The 21,247-nt window shown below is 49.5% G+C and overlaps 1 protein-coding gene and 1 long non-coding RNA gene across 2 annotated transcripts in view; both read left to right on the top strand.

The window, feature by feature from the left end:
• The window catches only part of LOC127058510 (uncharacterized), a 254,531-nt gene that overhangs the window by 181,677 nt on the left and 51,607 nt on the right, over nucleotides 1-21,247 (top strand). The window lies entirely within an intron of this gene.
• Nucleotides 1-21,247, top strand: part of LOC127058491 (uncharacterized) — a 211,900-nt gene that overhangs the window by 148,352 nt on the left and 42,301 nt on the right. The gene's annotated exons all lie outside the window — the stretch shown is intronic.

The following is a 21,247-nucleotide window of genomic DNA, read 5'->3' as shown; positions in this document are numbered from 1 at the left end:
AGCTTGTGGCTCCCATGAGTGTGTCAGAAAAGGTCCATCCCCTTTCCCAGCCTGAGCTATGGAGTGTGCCAAAGGACAGCTGTGGCGGGAGCTAGAGAAGAGAGACAGGCAGACACCAGGCGGTCAACGCCGCTCAGCCTGCCTGCCTCTGACACAAAGCCAAATGGCCGGGCACTTGAGCACACCCTGTGCATGGCAGGTTCAAAGCAGCCAGAAGGGCAGGGAAGCTCCTCAAGAAGGGCCCAAACCAACTGGCAATTAATTGATCTTTGACTATTAGCAGTAAATAGACCCAATTGTCTGTGATGGGACGTTAGATGGGGTGGGATCTGAATTACTACAGAGAATTCTCTCCTGGGTGCTGGCTGGTGAGTCTTTCCCACATGCTCAGGATTTAGCTGATCACCATATTTGGGGTCGGGAAGGAATTTTCCTCCAGGGCAGATTGGCAGAGGCCCTGGGAGTTTTTCACCTTCCTCTGCAGCGTGGGGCACGGGTCACTTGCTGGAGGACTCTCTGCACCTTGAGGTCTTTAAACCGCAATATGAGGACTTCAGTGGCTCAGACATAGGTTAGGGGGTTGATACAGGAATGAGTGGGTGAGATTCTGTGGCCTGCGTTGTGCAGGAGGTCAGACTAGATGATCATAATGGTCCCTTCTGACCTTAAAGTCTGTGTTTCTATGAAGTGGGGATTCAAAATGGTGCAAACAGCCGAGAGAGGAACAACTTAGCAGGAGATTCCAACCTCTGGCCAGCATGCACTCTGCCTCCATGGCTGAGGGGACAGGGACACTGGATTCCTCTGGGCAGATGGAAGGAGAGAGACTTGGAGTGCTGCTTAGAATGGTCTAGTGAGAGAGCAGGGGAAGAGGGGCGAGGACTCCTGAGTTCTCCTCCAGCTCTCTGAGCAGCTGTTTTTTCCTTTGAGAAAGGTAACTAACAATATTCACCTCAGCAGCCCCACAGGGTGCAGGGTCTGGCAGTGCCTTGCACGTTCACAATACTGCGTAAGCACACCCTGCTGTTGTGACGTCATGGTTGCAATGAGAATCAGGAGCTGATAGCCCCAAGGCTCAGCTCTCAAATTGCACCTTCCATGCCAGGTGCTGGATTTCCCTGCTACGATGCCTTGGTCCAAAACCATACCCCAGCTGGGGCTAATTAGCACATCCCTCATTGATCGTAGTGCTCAGAGTGCAGAGGAGACTCAGACAGACAAGCAGGGAAGTGCTGGGCTGGCAGGTTGTAGCTCCAAGCAATGTGCGTATGCTATAAACTGCAGTACCTAGCTACAGACAGCTGTGCTGGCAATGCTCCAGTCACAAGGGTTGCTAGCCCCACAACGCTCAGGCATGTCAGTGTGTGTCTCTAAGAGACAGGTGCCCCACTAACAGAAGGGATGCTTCCATTTTAAATCTGGCCACAGCAGTCTGGTCTCAGCCTGCGGCATAACATAGTGTAAGGCTTTCTCAGCCCTTCCCTGTTCCATGCAGAGTACTGTACACCCGGCAGGGCTTGCCTTGGGATCCTCATCCAACGTTTCCCCTATCTGCCCTCCACCCCAGAGGTGGTTGCATTTCACTAGTGCTGTGATTCCTGTGTGTGTTTAGCTTGCAAAGTGAGTTGAGATCCCTCTGAATGGAAAGGGCTGCTCGAAGGTTTACTGTGCCATAGGCAAGATATGCAGTGATGGGCGATGTAAACAGCGTTATTCGCATTATTGGGCAGGAGGAGAGGGGAATCTCCAGGAAGAGACGTTAAACCCCAATTCTGAGCAGGACCAAAATGATGATTCTTGGCAATAAGCAGCAGCGCCACCCAGTGGCAGGTGAGGGGACAGGGACCAGAATGCAGCCTGCCAGGGCTCAATGCTCCACTGCAGAGTTAGTCACTGAAATGCAAGTGTCAGATACAGAATAACAGACTCCTTTCTGCGGCGTTCCTTGCCTTAGAGTCAAATGTCACAAGTGAAACTGCAGCCTCTGCCATGTTGTCCCAGCCAGGCCCGTGTGCCCTTGGCAGCCCCTCCGGAGCTCAGACAGGTATGTGTGAGCCACTGCTGGACCACTGCACGCTCTCCCAGATACTAGCAAAGAGAGAGTTAATGCTCACCCCGAGAGCCATGATTGGCCCTTTGTTCTCTGTACTGATCCAAACACTCCCTCTCTTGTGCCAAGCTGCAGAAAAGCAAGCCACTTCAGCTCCATTCAAAATAAGTGCCGTGACTGCTACTCGAGGGAGTCAGGGGTGAATCATAACTTCATTAGCTTACAAGCAAAGAACCAATTATCTGGCTGTTGTATTCAGTCCATTGCAGTGGGAGGCTCATCACCTAACCAGTCCTTGTAGTCAAGGGGAATAAAATATATGCTGACATCAGTATACAAAAGTTCCCATTGGAAGCCACTTTCATTGCAGTGTCATGAATCTTTTCAGAAACAGCTTGAGAAGATTCAGACTGTGTATCAATCGTTCTGGGGAGCCGGGCTGACGATGGTCGTACATAATAATGCTTACGTGAATTCGCATGCACAGGCAGTTGCTGTCTACAAGTCCTGGGCCTAATCAGTACATTAAACAGCACCTCATGACTAATAACTCTGGAAGGATCTCTACAGGGGCAGCAAAATGCTCCTCTGGCTTTGCACAGCTCCTGGGGCGTGTGCTGTCACTGCACACGCTCCCGTCAGCCTCAGCAAGGGAGAATGGAAAGCCATAACTCTTCATCTGTTTACTTGGGTGACACATTTTTTATGAACCATATTCTTTACTTTCTGCTTGACAGTCTTTCTGTGACTTTATGTCTGTCTTGTAATCACGGGGCCTCATGGGATTAGGCCCAAAGCCCATAAACCTGGCAGTTTAGTCTATTGTGGAGTGGAGTGGAGTGCATAAGTGGAGCCAGGCACCCCATTGCAACAACTTAGAAACTGCTTGGCCATTCAGCCCCCATGGCTGGTGTCTGCTCCAGCAGACGGAGGCTCAGGCAAGGCTTCTTTGGCACTTTACGGGAGGCTAACCACTAGCATAGCCCAGTCCCAGTCCCAATTCCAGCCCAGAACAAGGGAATTCTGGGAGATGTAGCTCCCAGAGGGACCCATGGAATTGTACCCTGGGCAGCAGGGCCTGCTAGGAAAGAGGCACATTCCCTCCTCGGCAGGGTAGAGGCCTGAAGGGAATAGGACAAGCTGAGTCTTTCTGGGCAGAGAAAGGCCAAAGGGCTGAGCAAAGTACCCTGAGGTAGGGGTGCTGGTGTGGGGGAAACCAAGGGCTGCTTGTGTGTCTTCGCCAGAGAGCCGTGGAAACTGCCCTGTGGTAAAGCCCTGCACTGCGGGGTGAAGAGGTTGGGGACTTTCAGTGGGCCTGTCTTGTGCTGGACTTTTGTCACCCTGGGAGAGGAGGAGGTCTTTAGTTTAGCTGGAGGTGACCCTAGAGAGGTTCAACAGCTTCGGAGTAGCACCTAGCACATCGTGGGCTCATATTACTAATAAAGCACCACTACAGCCTGCTGCCTCTCACCACTTCCCTCCAGCTCCCAGGAGCATGCTCGCCTATGTCAGATACAGGATATATTGCCTGACAATAACTCCAGCCATTTCAGGCTTGGGACCCCAGATTGGACAGAGTCCTGGGCAGCTGGGGGCACTGGGCTAGTGTCTTCTCTGGGAGGTGTGGGAAGGCAGCAATGCATGCTTCTTCCTTGCTGTCATGTCCCAGAAATCTGAGCAACCCTCCCCCTTGCACCGAAGGGTTCAGGAGAGCAGTGCAGGGAGCCACGCAAATCTGTCTCCGGAGATTCATTCATACCAGCGTCTCAGCATAAAGTGAGATGGGCTGGCAGTATTTATTTCTTCTTATTGCCTGTGCTACTGCAGTGAGACAGAGCGCCAGACACCACGGTCCTTCAGTCTCTTACCTCAAAGAGCAAACCAACCCCCCTGCGAGGTGTGCTGGGTTCCAGCCGCTGACTGTCCTTACCGCTGCATCTGAGGAGCAGCCATCGCTCAGTGGCCAGACAGGCCCCCGAAATGTGCCCCCATTCTGTATCCCTGTTGATGCGGAGTACCCGCAAGCTGGAGATTGGCAGGGTAAGCCTCAGACCTCCCTCCCACAGCTGCACCAGAGCCAGGGGACCCCTGGGACTGGGAGCTGCTCGCAGGCCACAGGCAGCAAGTTAATTTCAATCTGACACATTTCCACTTGCCAGCTGTTTCCCAGTAGCTCCAAGGGTCTCTGGGGGTGAGAAGCATCAGAGGGGTAGCCATGTTAGTCTGGATTTGTAAAAGCAGCAAAGAGTCCTGTGGCACCTTATAGACTAATAGATGTTTTGGAGCATGAACTTTCGTGGGTGAATACCCACTTCGTCGGATGCATGTAGTGGAAACTACATGCATCCTACGAAGTGGGTATTCACCCACCAAAGCTCATGCTCCAATACGTCTGTTAGTCTGGGGGTGAGAAGTGTCAGGCATTTCTTTACACCAGCTCCTTACTGGTCACCTGCAGACAGAGAGTGGCCTCAGAGGTCACCATTCCCTTGCCAGGGAGAAGGTGCTGCGGTCACTGGACTCAGGAGCTGAGGCTGGTTTTGCCTAGACACTATCAGGACCTGGCTGTCCATTCTTGGTGCCGTGTAACCAGAGGGGGAAGCGCAATGGGTCGCTGAACTTCTGCACTGCAGCAGAGTCGCTTGGTGCCCAGCCACAGCCGGCCAGTCAGAGCACCAAGGAGCTAGTCTGACTCGGCATCCAGACACCCAATCCGTCTCCCTCACGTAGCTTATTTGAAAGGCTCAGCCAGTTGTGAGGATGAGAGTGATTCATCAGTTCCAGCCCAATGAGCTCCTGGTAAGATGCCATCTGCCTCCTGTCTTTCTGGCATCTTCCATCTCTGAGCCCAATGCCAGGCCCTGGGAAGAGCAGCTGAGTGTGTGAAACCCACTGTCAGCTGCACTCATTGGGCCTGACCCAGGCTGGTGGAGCACTGTAACATCAGAATCCCTCCAAGCTATCACAGCCACGTTCACAGCACTCTGCAGGCTGGGGGGATTTCAAAGGTCATGCCATGTGAGTTTGCATTTTCTGCCTAGAAAGCTCTGCAGGCCCTTCAGGGCTGGGAGCCAGTGCTGTGTCTCCCAGAGGGAAGCCAGGAATCTCCTCTTTCCAATGGGACCAATCGCCCAGTGCCCAGCCACGGGACACCAGACCTTACACCTGGGAAGCTTGGTCTGGGCTTTGCTGTTCAGCCAAATCCATTGCAAAGGTTCACTGGTGTAAAAAAGCAGGGGGCCGACCCTCCTGTGATACGCTACAGAATCAACTGATTGGCTAGAACATTGCTGTGATGTAAGAGTGAGGTCTTGTCTGAAAGCTAATGGCTCAACGGTGGTTCCTATCCATGTGACACGTCCATATTAACGCTGCAGGAGGTGTTGTGAATCCACTTGGATATTATGTTTGAAAGCAAGTGGCCAGACAAAGGAAGGAGGCCTGTCCGGGTGGGGGGCAGCTATCTACCTGTATCCTGTGTCAATGGCAGAATCAAAACACTGGAAGCCCACAGGAGGGCAGGAACAGCACGCGGTCAGCTTCCTGGTGACACAGCAAGCTGAGCACTACAACACTGGAATAGATTGCCTAGGGAAGTTGTGGAATCTCCATCTCTGGAGATATTTAAGAGTAGGTTAGATAAATGTCTATTAGGGATGGTCTAGACAGTATTTGGTCCTGCCATGAGGGCAGGGGACTGGACTCAATGACCTCTCGAGGTCCCTTCCAGTCCTAGAGTCTATGAGTCTATGAGAGCATCCTGCCTCCCAAAGCAAGGTCATCAAACTGTGGGTGATAAAAACAAGGGTTGAAACCATCCTTGGCATCCATGACTAGATCGGCACAAGAGGCCAGAGCTTGTTCAAGCTGATGAAGGTGGGTCCTTCAGCCAAGGGGGGCACTCAAGTCTCTGGAACTGAACAGAGGTGAGAAACGCACTTGGGCACAGCTCTTTCACCTGGGCAGACAAGGGAAACTGACCCCTTGTACTTTTGTGGAAGGACCTGACTGAGGGAAAGGCAGCCATGGCTGGGGAGGAGAAGGACCAGTGAGAGAAACCATCTGGAATAGAGCCTGTATCTTGCTAGCTTACGTTTTAGAATTTTAGAGGCGTATTTTGTTTTACAGCTAATTCTTCCTATCTTCATTCCTTTTACATGAACTCACTGAGGCCTGGGTAGCTTTTGTTAATAAATATATTTCATTTCTACCGTAACCCAGCTGCATGCGGGGAGTGCAAGGCAGGAGGTATTCACCCCTGCTAAGTTAATAAGCTGTGATGTACTTTTGTGTCTTTAGAGCAAGAAATGAACCATATTATCTCTGAACAGGATAGGCTGAGTGCTTTTGAAAATATGACTCCAACTGTATATGGGGCCTTTCCCTCAGTCAGGTCCTTCCACAAAAGTACAAGGGGTCAGTTTCCTTTGTCTGCCCAGGTGAAAGAGCTTGAAAACCTGGTGCTACCTTGGGAGCTATCCTGGGAGCTGGGCCGTGCTGTGGGTCCCGAATGGGCGGCAGAGGGCCTCGCTGTGCAAACTGCCGGTGTGTAAGGTGACACGGTTGCTTCTATTGAAGTAATTATTCACTCTCTGTTCCAGACTCTTTGTGATTCTCCATGAATATACATCTTACCTAGACATGTCCAGAGCTACCCTGCACCAGGCTGCATGGTTTTTAAGTGACAGGTAATCATCCAGATGGATAAGGGCAGCCGAAGAATTGCAAATCTATCCAGTACATCACTAAATTCCTTTAACCAAGGCTTGCCAAAAGGCCACACAGCCATGAGTCCTGTCAAGGCCAGGCTGATGTGTGCCCCCAACCTTGGCTGAACATTGCTTTCCAGAACTGCTGTGTGGGTGCAGTGACCAGTGCTCTCCTGTATCCCGGCAGCTGCCTCCCCTAGGTGTAATATGGAGAGCGGACACACTGGGTAGGCACAGTAGATACAGGCCATCAGTCAGGTCACTCAGTGCACCCCAGGAGGGAGAGGGCTCATTTTCTTTTCCTGAAGTTTCATTCTTCCCCATTAATATGCCCTTAAATACTCATTCACATGCACATTTTGACATTAAATTTCTGCTTAACTTTAGGCAACGAGATGGGACAGTTCTGGCTGCGGTGTGTGAGCCCCAACTCTGCAGCCCAGCATGCCGAGGGCTGGGCTAGAGAGAAAAGGAACAGGTGCCTGACTGGCTGCAGCTGAAAATGGCCAGTAGGGTTCCACAAGCAGCCCCCACGCTGAGAACCCACCTGGTCACAGTAGTGGCCAAGCACTCGCAATGATGCGGGCAGAACACATGCCTGCCCATCCCTCTCCCTGCATCTCTTCCGTGCATCTAGGCTTGGCCTTTGCCAGCTCACCCTCATGCAAGGCCTCATCTCGGACAGGCAGGGGGAAAAGCCCAGACTCTGCACCATGCAGGTATGGTGACAGTAAGGCAAAGAAATTGTTATTACAACAGCTCTGTGTCAAACGTGTTCTGTTGGTGCCAACCAGCCAAATGGGCTCAGTGTTATCAATTAACTGCCCCAGAACTAAGAAGATTTTGTGGCTCCTCTGAAAACACAGATCTACATGCAGTTACAAATGCAGACTCTGAGCTAACAAAGCTGGTGGGGGATGGTTGCTGGAGGCCTGATGCAGCCGGTTTGAAAGCCACCCACAAGCAAGCAAATGATAAGATTTCAAATTAGAGCCAAAATCCTAATGACAGTAACAAGGAAATAGATGCTAATGTCAGCTTTTCAGAGTAGCAACAGCCTTGGCCTCTGAATGGCCAAGATCCCACAGACAAGCCAGGGTTTCCGGTCAGTGTATTTATATGACAACGTTACATGCGAAGTAGCTCTGACCGCTGCACTTCGAGGAACAGCACAAGGACAAACTCCTTGTCCCAGCCTGGAGTGAGCTAAGAACGCCAGGCTATCTCAGTGCTGCAGAGAAAGCCCCTTGCCCACATCAGGAAGGGAGCGAAGGCTGCAGGACGTACTGAGTGCTTCCTTTACAGATGGGGAATGTGGCAAAGGGCAGAAACAACCACAAACATTGCTGCCTCTGCAGAGGCGAGGCGGCTGCCTGGTTCGTTGAGCAATGGCACCGGGGCTTCTGAAGTGACGGCCCAGGTGCTTGAGGAGCTTGTCATGTAAGAGTTAGAAACATGCCAGGATACAAACCCCAAATAGCTCCTGTCCAGCCTGAAATGATGGTGTGTGCAGTCCAGCCAGACTCGGATCACCAGCCCTAGCATAAGAGCCTGAAGAAGCATTTCCTGTCCAGCCTGGATCAGCCTCTGTAAGCGTGCGGATGTTTGCACAGCGTTAAAGACAGCTCTCCCCAGACCTGCTGTGGATATTATCATTCCTTGTGTAACCATTGTGCCAAGGATCCCAGCCATCGGCTAGGCCACCTTTGTCCTAGGTGTGTACACTCACCGAGAAAGAGTGGGTCTGTGCCCAAAGCCACTTGCAATCTAAATAGAAGGGAAGAGACAACAGCTGGATACAGGCAGATTGGTGGGAGAAACCAAGGTAACAATGGGACAGTACCAGCCAGCATGACAGGCTGCAGTCTCAGCACACCTGTAGTCTAGCTGATGTCAAGTTTTTTGTTGGCTTCCTGCAGAGGAGCATTTGGATGCGGGACTGGAAAGAGATTAATGAGTTCTTTTTGTGGCTGCTTACACAGAGGTCTCCCAAGGGTGTAGGGCAGCCTGGGAGAAAGCACAAAGATGCTCGTTTGAAAATGTAACCAGTGGATTATGGAGCCTGGCACCAGAGGCCAGCAATGGCCTGGCATGCACAGAAAGGGAAAGCGCAGAGTGTCGTTGGCAGCAGCACATGAAGGGCAGGAAGGATTTTCCCAGCAAATCTGGAGCAGTGAGGATCCCCCTCACCTGGCACCACTGCAGGACAAGCCATTCTGGGCACGTTCCTTTACAGAGGGGATGGGATTACAGGGCAGACATTTCTCTCCTCTGTTCCCGAAATGGAATATAAGGACTTATCAAAGGTTGAGAAACCTTGAGGGGATGTTTTGACAGATATAGTTCAGGCTTCAGAGAAGAGAGCTCCCAGGGGAAATCCAAGTTGTGTTGAGTAAAAAGAAAGGTTTAGGCTAGTTAAAACCACCTGAAAACTTGGATTGACAGTTGCAGTGTTCGAGATTTATACACAGACCAATGACGTTGCAACAGCTGGCTTCACAGCACTTTTACTTTACATATTTGAGGTAGATTTTACAGTAACCACAGACAGACATGTTCTCTGCCAGGCCTAGATACTACACTCATAGACAGAAACACCAGACCTGCCACTGCAGATCAGCCCAGCATCCAGCTGCTTCATAGGAAGGTGCAAGAAATGCCCCCAGAGAACAAAAATGGAATAACCTGTCTGTGGGAGAAGCTCCTTCCTGGCTCCATCAGCTAGAAGTTGGCTGAGAGCCTGGAGCAGGAGTAGCTCCGCTCTGCACTTGTCCTTGTCTTATGTAACCTGACTGTGGCTGTCCTCACTATCCATATAAATGTCCACTAAGCCCCTGGACAAAGTGACAGCTCACAGCAGTGAGTTCCAGCGGTTAGCTGTGCATTGTGTAAACAGCGGAAGTTTCTTTGCATTAGTTTGAACTCAGTCGGCTTTTCAGTGGAATGGAATATCCCTTTGTATCTGCATAATGACAAGGTAAACAGCGGTGCCTGATTTGCCGCCTCTGTCCCATTCTTTTCCTTGTATACCAACATCTGTCACATCCCGAAGGAAGCCAGCACTTGTCTTTTATCTCTCTTTCTCTCTCTCTCTCTCTCGCCATATGAATGTTTTTCTGCACCTGGCCTCATTCCATTGCTTTCTCTGTGATACCCGGTATGTCCCCTGCTGCCTTATTAACAGATACAATTTGGCTACCCCAGATCACTACTGTAGCCCTGATTAGGATGGAAACGGCACATTGGTGCTAGCAGCTCAGCTTCCAAAGTCCTGCATGGGCGATCTGGTCCTGGCAGTGTTGCTGTTGTAATGTAGCACTTTGTTCCAGCACCTCTTCTCCTGTGTTTGACACAACCGCATGTTCCCTCCAGGAAAACAGCTGCTCTGTGCTCCTTGTCGTCTCCGCTGGGGCTGGTGTGTCTCAGAAAAGCATCAGTAGCACAGCCAGAACCCTGGGGAATTTCAGCTGGTGGCTGCAGCCTCCCTGGGGGTATTTGAATCCCTGGGGAGGACCCTGACGGCTCCAGTGGGGAAACTTTGGGTTTTAATCATGATAATGTCTGCAGCACCGAGAGGGCACTGGCTGCTGCGCAGACATGAAGGAAGACATGGATCCTGCCCCATAGAACTGGCATTCTCTGGAGCTGGATTAGTGATGAGGGGACAGGAGGGAGTGAGCAGTGGAGCTGCTCCTATGTCACTCACGCTGCTGTGACACTGCTGTTATTGCACAGAGCCATTCCTGATTTACCCAAGTGTGCGACGAGCACCAGCCTTTGGCTCTGCCTCTGTTTGGAGGCGAAGACTGGCATTCACAGATCTCCCAGGAGAAGGGAGCGGAGGCTTGGCAGACCAAGTCAGCGGAGGGTTTTGGTCACCAGACTGTATAGGAGGCAGCTCCAAGATGGGGGCAAGGGAGGGACATGGGGGGCTAGTCACACAGCCTGACAGGATGATGGGGGGGCAGTAAATCTGTGCAGAGCCTTGGAGGTGAGGCCAAGGTGTTTAAAGTAATGCAGGTAGCATGGGGCAGCAGCTAGCTGGAGCTGGGGGTTGCAGCGCTGGACTTTGCAGCAGTGTTTTGGCCAAGTCAGAGGAGCAGTCTGGGAGGAGGAGAAGGCAGCAGCTACGGGGGACAAGTGCTTTGGTGCGCCTGGAGATGGACGGCTGGGCAGATTTAGGTGACGCAGTAAAGATAAAATAAGCCTGATTTACTGACAGCATCAAAGTGAGAGGAAAAGGAGGGAGGTTGTAGGTGACGCTCAGTTTCGATAAATACAAAGTAATGCACTTTGGAGGGAAAGATTTAAATTGCTCACGTACCTCACTGGGTTCTGTCTATGCTGCCATTAAAACCCAGGCTGGCCCAAGCCAGCTGGCTCAGGCTCGCGGGGCTGGTCACGTGCACTGCCGATGTCCATGTAGACATCTGCAGTCAGGCTGGCGCCCAGGCTCTAGGGCCTGGTGAGGTGGCAGGGTCCCAGAGCTCAGGCTGCAGCCCAAGTTGGAAAGTCTACGTTGTAATTAAACAGGCCCATGAGCCTGAAACAGCTGGCTCAGGCCAGCCACGGATGTCTAACTGCAGTGTAGAAAGACGCTGTATGAACTCAGGAAAAAGGCTTGGGCATCCATGGTGACCTTGGCTCAATGCACAGCTTCGGTCAGAAGAGCTAAGAAGGTGTTTGGCTGCGTAAGGAGGTGAGATGAAGAATAATAGGAAGATAATACCTTTATAAAAAAATGGTGCAGCCCCATCTGGCTACTGTGTGTGACTGGCCACCCCATCTCACACGGGATACCGCTCAACTAGAAGAGGATCAGAAAAAGAGTGATGAGAATGATAAGGAGGCTTGAAAAACTCTACTATGCAGAAGGATTGAAAAGACTGGCATTACTTTAAAAAGGAGACAAATAAGAGGGGACAGGATGAAAGTTTATAAAATACTGAATGGTCAAGAGATGGCAGGTCAGAACTTCTGTTCTCCATGTCTCATTGCACAAGAAAATGGAGACATTTAATGTTAATCAAGGTGGCAAATTCAAAATTGATAAAAGGAAATACTTCTTCATTCAACATGAGATTATATTGTGGAACTCACTGCCACGTGAAGTAGTTGAGGCCAAGAACCTAACAAGCATGAAAAAGGGATTATACATTTATATAGATAACAAGATTATCCAGAGCTGTAATAGTTAAGGCTAAAATAAAATTTTTGAAGGGACAGGAAATCTGGCTTCAGGGCTTTACCTGATCTCTAACTATTAAGAATCAGACTGAGACCTACATGGTGGGCAAATTATCCCACATATCCCTACAACGGGGTGTTTGCACCTTCCTCTGCATTATCTGATGGTACCCACTGTCAGAGTCTGGATACTGGACTGAAGGACCCATGTCCTTAGTGTAAGGAGTTCAAGAAGATGCCATGGAAGTAAGGCTGTAAGACAGGAAGGATGGGGAGCCTGGTAGTGAGGGATGAAAGGAAGAGAAAGCTCCTGCTTTGCCACATTGACCTTAACATGGTTTGAGCATTGGCCTGCTAAACCCAGGGTTGTGAGGGGGCCATTTAGGGATCTGGGGCAAAAATCTGTCTGGGGATTGGTCCTGCTTTGAGCAGGGGGTTGGACTAGATACCCCCTGAGGCTCCTTCCAGCACTGCTATTCTATGATTCTACGATTAGAGCTCCCCTCTGAGCTGTCAGACAAGCAAGCTGGACCCATGGGAGTTCCCTGTGGGGCTGGGGAAGATCAGGGAGCATGGAAGCCATACAACCCAGTGCAGTCAGCCAGGGATACAGTAGCGAGGGCCAAATGCAGAGCCCCAAATGTCACTAAGGAAGATGCTAGAGCCTGGGAGGGAGGAAGGGCAGGAGGAGACATCAAGAAAGCAGCCAGGGAGAAATGAGGTGGGGAAAGTGTTCTCCCTGGTCTCCCCATCCAAACCATAGCACCTGCCATCTCACCCAGCCAGGACTGAGACACTAATGACTGCAGTGTTTAACATATGCAGATTAACAGCTCTGGTAGGTGATACGTGTTTCAATAACTCTGTATTACACAGCTGGCAAACCTCAATAAATCTCCCTTTGGTAATTAACTGGTGTTTGTTTAATATAAAACAATGACCTTATTAAATCAAAACGAAATGTATACTTCATTGAAAGCATTATCAGATAAACCATAGCACCTCCACATGGAGGGGGGCTGGGCAAGGACATGCCATCCCCCGGGATGTCTGCCAATATAGCTATGCCTTTAATTCTGCCTGCGATGCCCAGTCCGTCTCAGCGCTCCGGATACTGGTGCTGTGGTCTGGGCCACCGACTCTGCAGTGGGGCTTCAGTCGAGGTGCAATGCGTATTAGTGCCACCAGTCAGCAGATAGCACAGATCCAATGTGCTGTCACTCCAGATGACGAGAAGCTGGCTTTCCAGGAGACTTTGTGGTGCCTAGGAGACCTCAGCAAGCCTCCGGGGAGGAAGGTGACAAACCAGTGCACAATCCAGACTAATGCGGGGGGCTGTGTCCCCCGTGCATGTTACCTGGGCTGCTCTTTGCAATGCTTTGCTGCTGTAGCCTCCAGCCTGGACTGCTCACAAACAGCCTCCGGCATGCCAGTCACTCCCACCTGTGTCTGTGTGTGAGCTGCTGCCAGCCAGCCACACCGTGGCTCTCACCACCCTTGGTTATGCTGCAGGGTGACCCCAGCACACCCCCATCTTAGATTTCCCCCCAGAAACGTGTGTCCTGCCCTGCCCAGGCCTCTCCTGGACAGTACAAACATATTAAGTCCATTATTCCTTTAAGGGAATAATGTACCAGCTTATGATGTTAAATGGAGAACCCAGGTGCTACAACTTCCACACACTGGAAGAGACAAAACAGTCAAACAAGTTTATTAACAACAAAGAGAGAGATTTTAAGTGAGTCCAAGTAGTGAGGCATAAAAGTCAGAAATGGTTAGAAGAAAAATAAAGATCAAACACTGGTGCCTAGCTTAACAAACAACGTTAGATTCAAAGGGCAGTTCTCTCACCATACGCTTTCAGCAGTGTGATTGAGCAAACTCTCCGGCCAGGACCCAGCCCACCTGGCATGTTCCACATGAGAACTGAGCAGCCTTGCAGATGTAACAACCTCGTTGGTGGCCGTCTGCAGCACCAGCCCCTCCCCATCACTTCATCTCTTAGAATCCAGCCCAACATGCCCTGGGACCAGCATTGTCTGAGATGATACCACTCCAGGCCAGCATTTTTCAGGGGCCAAAGGCTTGTAACAGGGCCAGGGAGGGCCGGTGGGAAGTAATACAGGAGTCTGTAAGTGTCAAAGCACCTTTGGATGAGGTGTGAAAACCCAGCCCAGCATCATCCCACAGGTATGAAGAAGGACTCAGCAAGGCTGGAGAAGCAGGGCTCCAAGGCAACAGGGAGACGCAGAGGTAGCCATTAAAGATGGCTCTTGGCTACTGCTGCAATCTAACAGCAAGAAGGGGAGAACCACCTTGACCAGAGCAAGAGAGACCCTGGCTCCACGCAGGAGCAATTCAGTTTCCTCCAGAGCTGAACTCTGCAAGAAGCAAGAGAGAGAGCAGCACAGCCAGAGCCCCTGATGAAACTCCGTCCCTCACTTGCCTTACAAGGGGCGTAACGACCATCGGAGCCAGGCTCCAGGCTGCCAAACAACTAAACCTGCTGCTGCAAAGAGACGCTGAGAGGGCGACTTCATTGCAGTCTGTACTTATCTACATGGGGACCAAATGTTTAGTAGTGCGCTCTTCACTCTAGCAGAGAAAAGTTAACCCCATCCAATGGCTGGATGTCAAAGCTAGAAAAGCTGGAAATAAGGGCCCCATTTAGCAGTGAACCCTTGGAACATATGGACAAGGGCCATGGTGGAGTCTCCATCACTGACAATTTCTAAACCAAAATGGGATTTTTTCTAAAAGCTCTGCTCTGGGGATTGTTGTGGAGCAGGTCTCAGGCCTGTGGGTGCAAGAGATCATGCCAGATGACAACAATGGTTCCCCTCTGGTGCTGGAATCTGTGAAACCAATACTCTATCATGCCAGGGATGGCAAGGATGCGTTAGGAAGGCCATGTCACCCAAGCCATAGCAAGAGAGGTGTCTGGCCAGCTGCATCAGTGCTACCTTTAATATGCAGTGTTAACGAAGGATACTATGTGGCAGGCATCCATGGTGAGGAGGCGAGGTGGTCATGGCCTGCCTTAGGGAATTGTCTGAGATGGGGCAATGGCAACTGACCCTTCTCCACCATGTCAGTGTGTTCCCACTCCTCAACGCCTGCCTTTGCTTTCACAGTGATTACAATCAGAAACCAGGAAGCCCCATGGCATCCCTCTAACTTGCTCTGCAAGAGGACCAGCTGCTACAGAACTCCCATTCTTTCTGCTGGGACAGGGAGAAAAACAGGGCCTGTGTTTTTCTTCCAATGTTTTTTGCAGAGTTCATGACGATTTGTCTCTATAGGAAGCAGGGTCCCACCAAGAAGGAAGATTTCACAGGAAGAAAATTCTCTGGAATTCAGCACCCTGCTTCCGGGGCAGGATTTCTCCAACTTTACCATGAAAAACATGTTCACTGCCAGTGAAAATGAAACCAAACTGAATTGTTTGAAATGAAGACGTCTGCAATGTGAAAACGGACAATGTCACACATTCCTGGCTACTTCTGCACTTCATGGTAGCCCCAAAGATCTAGAGGTGCTGGAAAGCAAACTTTCCAGTGAAGCAAAAGCTCAGTCCTGACATACCGAATATGTACCCGTTACTAAGGCTGTTGAGCGGGAAATGTGAACTCCTGACCAGGAAGCCTTTTCTGCCTCTTCCCAGGGATTTAGCTGGAAAGCGAATGTCTGAAACCCTGAAACTTTAAGAATTTTCTCTAAGAAAAAGCTCTTTCCCTCCCAGCTTGCCTCATGCGTTTTCAGGCTACACAAGAATTTCAGGCAAGACACCTGGAAAAAGCTGCAGCTTTCACATTGACCTTCCTGACACCCGCTGTTAGAGACTCCACTGTGAATCAGTGTCAAGAAACCTGACTCTTGAGACTTAAACCTTTCAGGAGGAAATGAGTCAGAATGAGAAAAAGACACAAATACAGACAAAGATGAGGAGAACTATAAATGGCAAAGAAGTAGGATGAGAGGGAAGTGGGGAATAGAGAGAGTTTCAACAACTATTATCAGACCAGCTCTGTTTACTTAGTGGTCATTCTAAGTTGTTTTAACCTCCCTATTCTGATGGCAGAATAACAGTATCATCCAACCATCCTCTCAGGGCCAACCAGCAAATCTGGGAAGCACTGCACATAGCACGTCATACCTAAAATGTGTAAGAAAAAAGGTTAACCAAGTGCTGCAGCATGGTCATCATCGCTGCACTGCTTTAGCTGCTGTCTTGAAAGGCAAGGAAGCTTTGAATCAGCTCGGTGCTTAGCTGAGAAATGGACATCATGGGGCTGGTATTTGTGGCTGCTGCTATCATTCAAAACCTTTCAAAGGATTCATGACTGAAACAGAGCCACAGTACTTTGTACTGTGACACTGCTGCTTCGGAAGGTCTGTGAAGCCCTTGTGTGTAACTCATGCCTGAACTGAGAGGACAAGAGACATCAGAGGCTTATTACAGCACTGTAGACCAGTAGCCAAATAATTAACTATGTCAGTAACACTCCCTTACAGACATCACGAACACAATAACCATATCCCAGACCTGTACCAAAACCCAGCTCACACTCTCCTGCAAGCAACAGGAGAACAACTCTACCGCATACTCCTTCGCCCTTGGAGAGGAGGCACCGATTCTGCCAGGACTTGAATTAACCTTCAGGCAGTCTCCTTGTGATTCACTATATGCTGGGAAATATCACATGGCATTTCATGCTCTCATCAATTCTTTGTATGTGCACAGTCTGCCTGTTCACACATCTTCCCAGGGTTAGGATGGTCCCAATCCAGCAACGCAGTTAAGTATGTGCTTTATTTTAAGCTATGAATAGTTCTATTGATTTCAGTAAAAGATGAGCAATATGTGTTTCGAAAGCTGGTCTCTCTGACCAGCAGCGGTTGGTCCAATAACAGATATCACCTCCCTCATCTTGTCTCTCTTCAGCAGAGCTACTCACATGCTTAAAGTTAAGCACATACTTAAGTAATCTACTGGATGGGGGCCATCACATGAATAGGAAAACCAAACTGTCCCAGCACTCAAGATGAGCCCCTCTACCTTCTACCAGGGTGATGACAAGTGATGAACGAAGCATGGCAGGAAGACAGAAGGGGAGAAGCCCATATAGGTCTCAAAAATTAAACAGTGGGTGGGTCCATGTATTGCAGAGCTAATGTCTAAGGTTTGGTACATGTATTTCTATACTGAAACGTACTGTATGTGAGCACTTTGGCAGCGCTTTATAATAAAACCGAGATGGGATATTTTAGAGTAAAGAGATTAAAAGAGTTAAATGATTTTGTGGGAAAATATAAAATATTTCAGTTGATGGTAACTTTAATGTACTCACAAGAGGGAGAAAAATGAAGAAAATGCTAATCAGCTGATGCACAGAAGGTGCCCATTGCTGAAGGACAAAACTTGGAATGCCTATGAATGAGACACCCCCAAATATCCTGCAGGGAAGGAGACAAATGCCATCTCTTCCTTCCTCCGAGGACAGGAAGGAAGAGCGTTTTCTCAAGTAAACATATTAGAACATGTGCAATGCAAGATTTTTTGCTTCTTTAATTGGTGCATAAATGGGCTTGCCTTGAAAGATAATGGCTACATTTGCAATTGTAGTTTCAATTAGTTTTAGTAAAACTCCCTTTTATAGCTGGTTAGAAGAAAAAGGGCACTTCATTCTGCAGTTGTGCATGTTTCAAATTTTAGGTCCATGTAAAATCTATAGAATGCTAACCCTAAAAGGCTTCAAAGCAAGGTTTTCTATTAAATAGTACTTGGTTAAAATGAGACTATTTTTAAAAGATTTTGAAACACTTTAAAGAGTTGATTGGTTGTAAAGGTTTGGTATTTGTAAGCATGCCAAGGTCAAGTCACACACGATGTTGCCTTTATGTGGTTAGTTTTAAGTGTGGTGTAACAGAGTGTTCACACTGATGATTAATGAAAGGCAAGATGCCTAGGGTATATTACAAGGCACGAGGTGCATAGAGGTCTAGCCACCACTCTGCACAAGCAGGTTTCTGTGCCCACCTGGAGGTAGCTTCAGGATTAGGACTTTAGTCTCCTTTATTCTCCACCCATAAATGTGCTGCTTCAGGACACAGTGATAAGCTTTACTGAAAGTAAACATTTTGAATAAGTGAAAAGACTCTGGACATAAGACACTGGCTGATTGGCTCTTACAGGTAATTATTGATTATTCCTTTTTTCTGTGTATTAAAGTCTGTTAAGGGTGAGCCAGTGAAACAAGAATGTTCCCATCACTTACTACAGAAGGTCCCTGGAAACACTCCAATTTTCTGCTCTATTTGTCAGGTAAGACACGCAGCTAACCGCTCCTAAACCAGGGCATGGGGGCTCAGAAGCTAAAACTGCTAAAAATACTAATAATGGCCCAGCAAGAGCAAAGACTGAAGATTTCACATGTCTTGTATTGACTAGATTCTCTTTCAAGTGATGTGCCCAGCTCCTCCCAACCCTCTGCCCGAGAGCAGCACTGACTGTGGGCCCAGCTCATTCACTGCAATGACTTCCAGGAAGAATTTACAGCCCCTCTGTTTGTGATATAAACCAAACCCATCTGCTCCAGACATTTCCGTCACTGCTGCCAGCCTCCAGCTCATCTCTGAACTGAAAGGAAAGAGAAAAGGACTTAGGCGGAGACATTTGCAAGATTTCTATTGAAGAGTATCAATTCTCGGCAGGCACATCCCCTGTGGAGCTGAGATCCTGTGCCAGGAATGGGGATCCAAGAGAGGGCAGGGCACTGAGCTGAGCGAAAATGGAGGCCTGCACACTGTATGTGGGGACAACCAGGAGAACAGAGTACTAGCTATGTTGGTTGAGGGCTGGGCAGTAGCAGAACCTTGCCCAGTGCACTATGTCCAGTACCCTGTCCACTGGGCCACGCATCCTCCCTGTTTTGCCTTCCATGAGATCTGTTTTTTATCAGTGAAAGCAACGAAACACCTTAGAACTGCACCAGGGGTGGATTTGTCTCTCAAGATGCTGAAACTCTCCCTACCTTTAACTTCTCCATTGCTCTGCCTAAGGACGGTTCTCTGCACTGCGAGAAGGACTGTATTTACACTCTGCTAAACTGGGGCCTGGCTGATCTGACATCATCCCACACAATGCTTCAGGATTCAGAGGCTTTTCTGGTCTGTTGATTTTTTTCATGCCTCCTGTTTGTACATTTAACGGGTTCAGGTCCAAGTTCCAGCCATGATTAACACAAAGAGTAAAGGGCAGTACCTGCTGAATTGGATTTGACCTATTCTCGAGGAGCCTTAGCCAGTGATGCTTATTCTAGATGTTAAACACACTGGTCAGATTTCTGCTTACATCCCCCATTGCAACCGAAGACAGCTTCACGGTGCTAGGAGCTGTAGTCTGTATGGGGCTCTGCTGCAGAAACCCAGAGGCAGGGCCAAATGCAGACCACAGCAGCAGGACTTCTCTTACACCTTCATCAGGCTCCTAGCCAGGCTGGCCACCCCCTGATAAAACCAAGAGGTGACACCCCCTCAGAGATACTGTGCAGGCAGACTGCCCACTCCCAGAGCTCACCCTTTTCCCAGGAAGAGCTCTGGTTGGCCTTGACTGCATATCGGGACACGCCTTCAGAACTGGAGCTCTGAGACTTTGCAAGTGTCCTTGCAACACTTGCAAGAAACAGGAGGGCCATTGCTCCCCAGAGCTTGGTCTCTTCCGTGCACAGAGTTAGAAATCTGGGAACAGTCTTCGTGCTGAACCTTCTCTGAAAACATCACGGACCATCTGGGTTCTCAACATTGTTCCAAGCCCCAGTATCAGCGGAAAAGGACAGACCTCCAGTCTGGCCAGGGACACATTCAGATAAGTCAGATTCCCTTCCAGTGAGAAAGTGGTTCTTCCTCTTCCTCAGTACCTGTTCTGACAGGAGTGTGTCCTGCTCACCTGTCTGCTGGGACTGCTGGAAGAGCAGGGAAACGTTACTGGAAGAATCATGTTGTTCCTGGCACATGGTTCAGCTCACTCCTAGCATGGCAGGTTTAGAAGATAAATCGTTATTTTAAAAATGAGTAAACAGCAGAGAGCAGCAACCTTCCCTCTTCCCAATTCAAACAGAGACCAAATAAACAGGAACACACACATCACGGGCAGCTGGAATGGCAGAGACTGTAACTGGCAATTAACTTCCCATTCAGCCCCCAGATGCAGCTGGCAGCTTCTTTACGGTTGCTGTGGGAGTCACCCATTTAATTAATGAAGTAATTGAGCACGTCTTTTCTGCTGACAGTCAGACGAACATGGCGTTTCGGAGAGAATTTCCCATTCACTCTTATTTACTTTGCTCTGCGCTTCTCTAAGCGACGTCACAGGCAGGCAGCACCGATGTCAACAGTTACATCCTGAGACCGGACAGCCTGAGACCGGGCCATCACTTTACCTGCTGGACGTAGCTTCAGAGATTGCTAGCAGTGTTATGGGATTAATGTGTCTAACAAGCAACAAAGCCATTAGGATAATTCCCTGGCAAATGGTGCTGGCAGGGAAAGCAAAGAGGAAGACATCCTCCATAGCAGCCCAGACCACCTCTCCACTCCATCCATATCTCATCTTGAGCAGAACCTGAGACCACTCACCGCTGTTCAGGTCTCATGATGACAAGGGCTTGCAGCCAAGAACAGGATTCTCCAAAGGGACCAGAAAGTTCACAGCTCCAAGGAAACCTGTGGCCAGGACCCCACATTGAGGTCACACTCTGAGACCAGGGGAGCCCAGAAGGGATGGCCCAGATCACACCATGTGCAAAGGCCATGCAGAGAGCCTGCCTAGCTTGTTTCCTGAAGCAGATGAATCGCAGATGGCTCCTCATTAGGCTCTAGGTTCATTTGCCATTGTTAGTATTGCGCTGGGTAATAAAATAATCATTTAAGGGAAACAGGCATTGGAACTAAACAAACCTGCCAACTCCCTCGTTCTAATTCAGCCCAGCATGGCCTGGAGAAGAGAGCTGCTGCCCTCCGTGCCTCCTGCCAGGAGGGCAGCCAAGGGAAAACCCCTAATGGCTGTTGGGCTGTTTACTGGACCAGCGCTGTGAGAAGCGGCTGTGTATTTGTCACCTCCCAGCACATTGTTTACTAACTCTCCTCAACACGCCTGAAACAATATTTGCCAGCAACTGTAATTCAATACTTCACGCCCCAAAAGCTGCATCACCGATGTCAACAGTGACATGATAAATACACCGTATCCCCTTGGGGTTGGGGTTGGGGGGAGCTGGCCCACTGTTACTCCAGATATTAA

The sequence above is a fragment of the Gopherus flavomarginatus genome, chromosome 9 (assembly GCF_025201925.1).
Source record: "Gopherus flavomarginatus isolate rGopFla2 chromosome 9, rGopFla2.mat.asm, whole genome shotgun sequence".
NCBI lineage: Eukaryota > Metazoa > Chordata > Testudines > Testudinidae > Gopherus > Gopherus flavomarginatus.
This window is presented reverse-complemented; position numbering and strand designations above follow the sequence as displayed.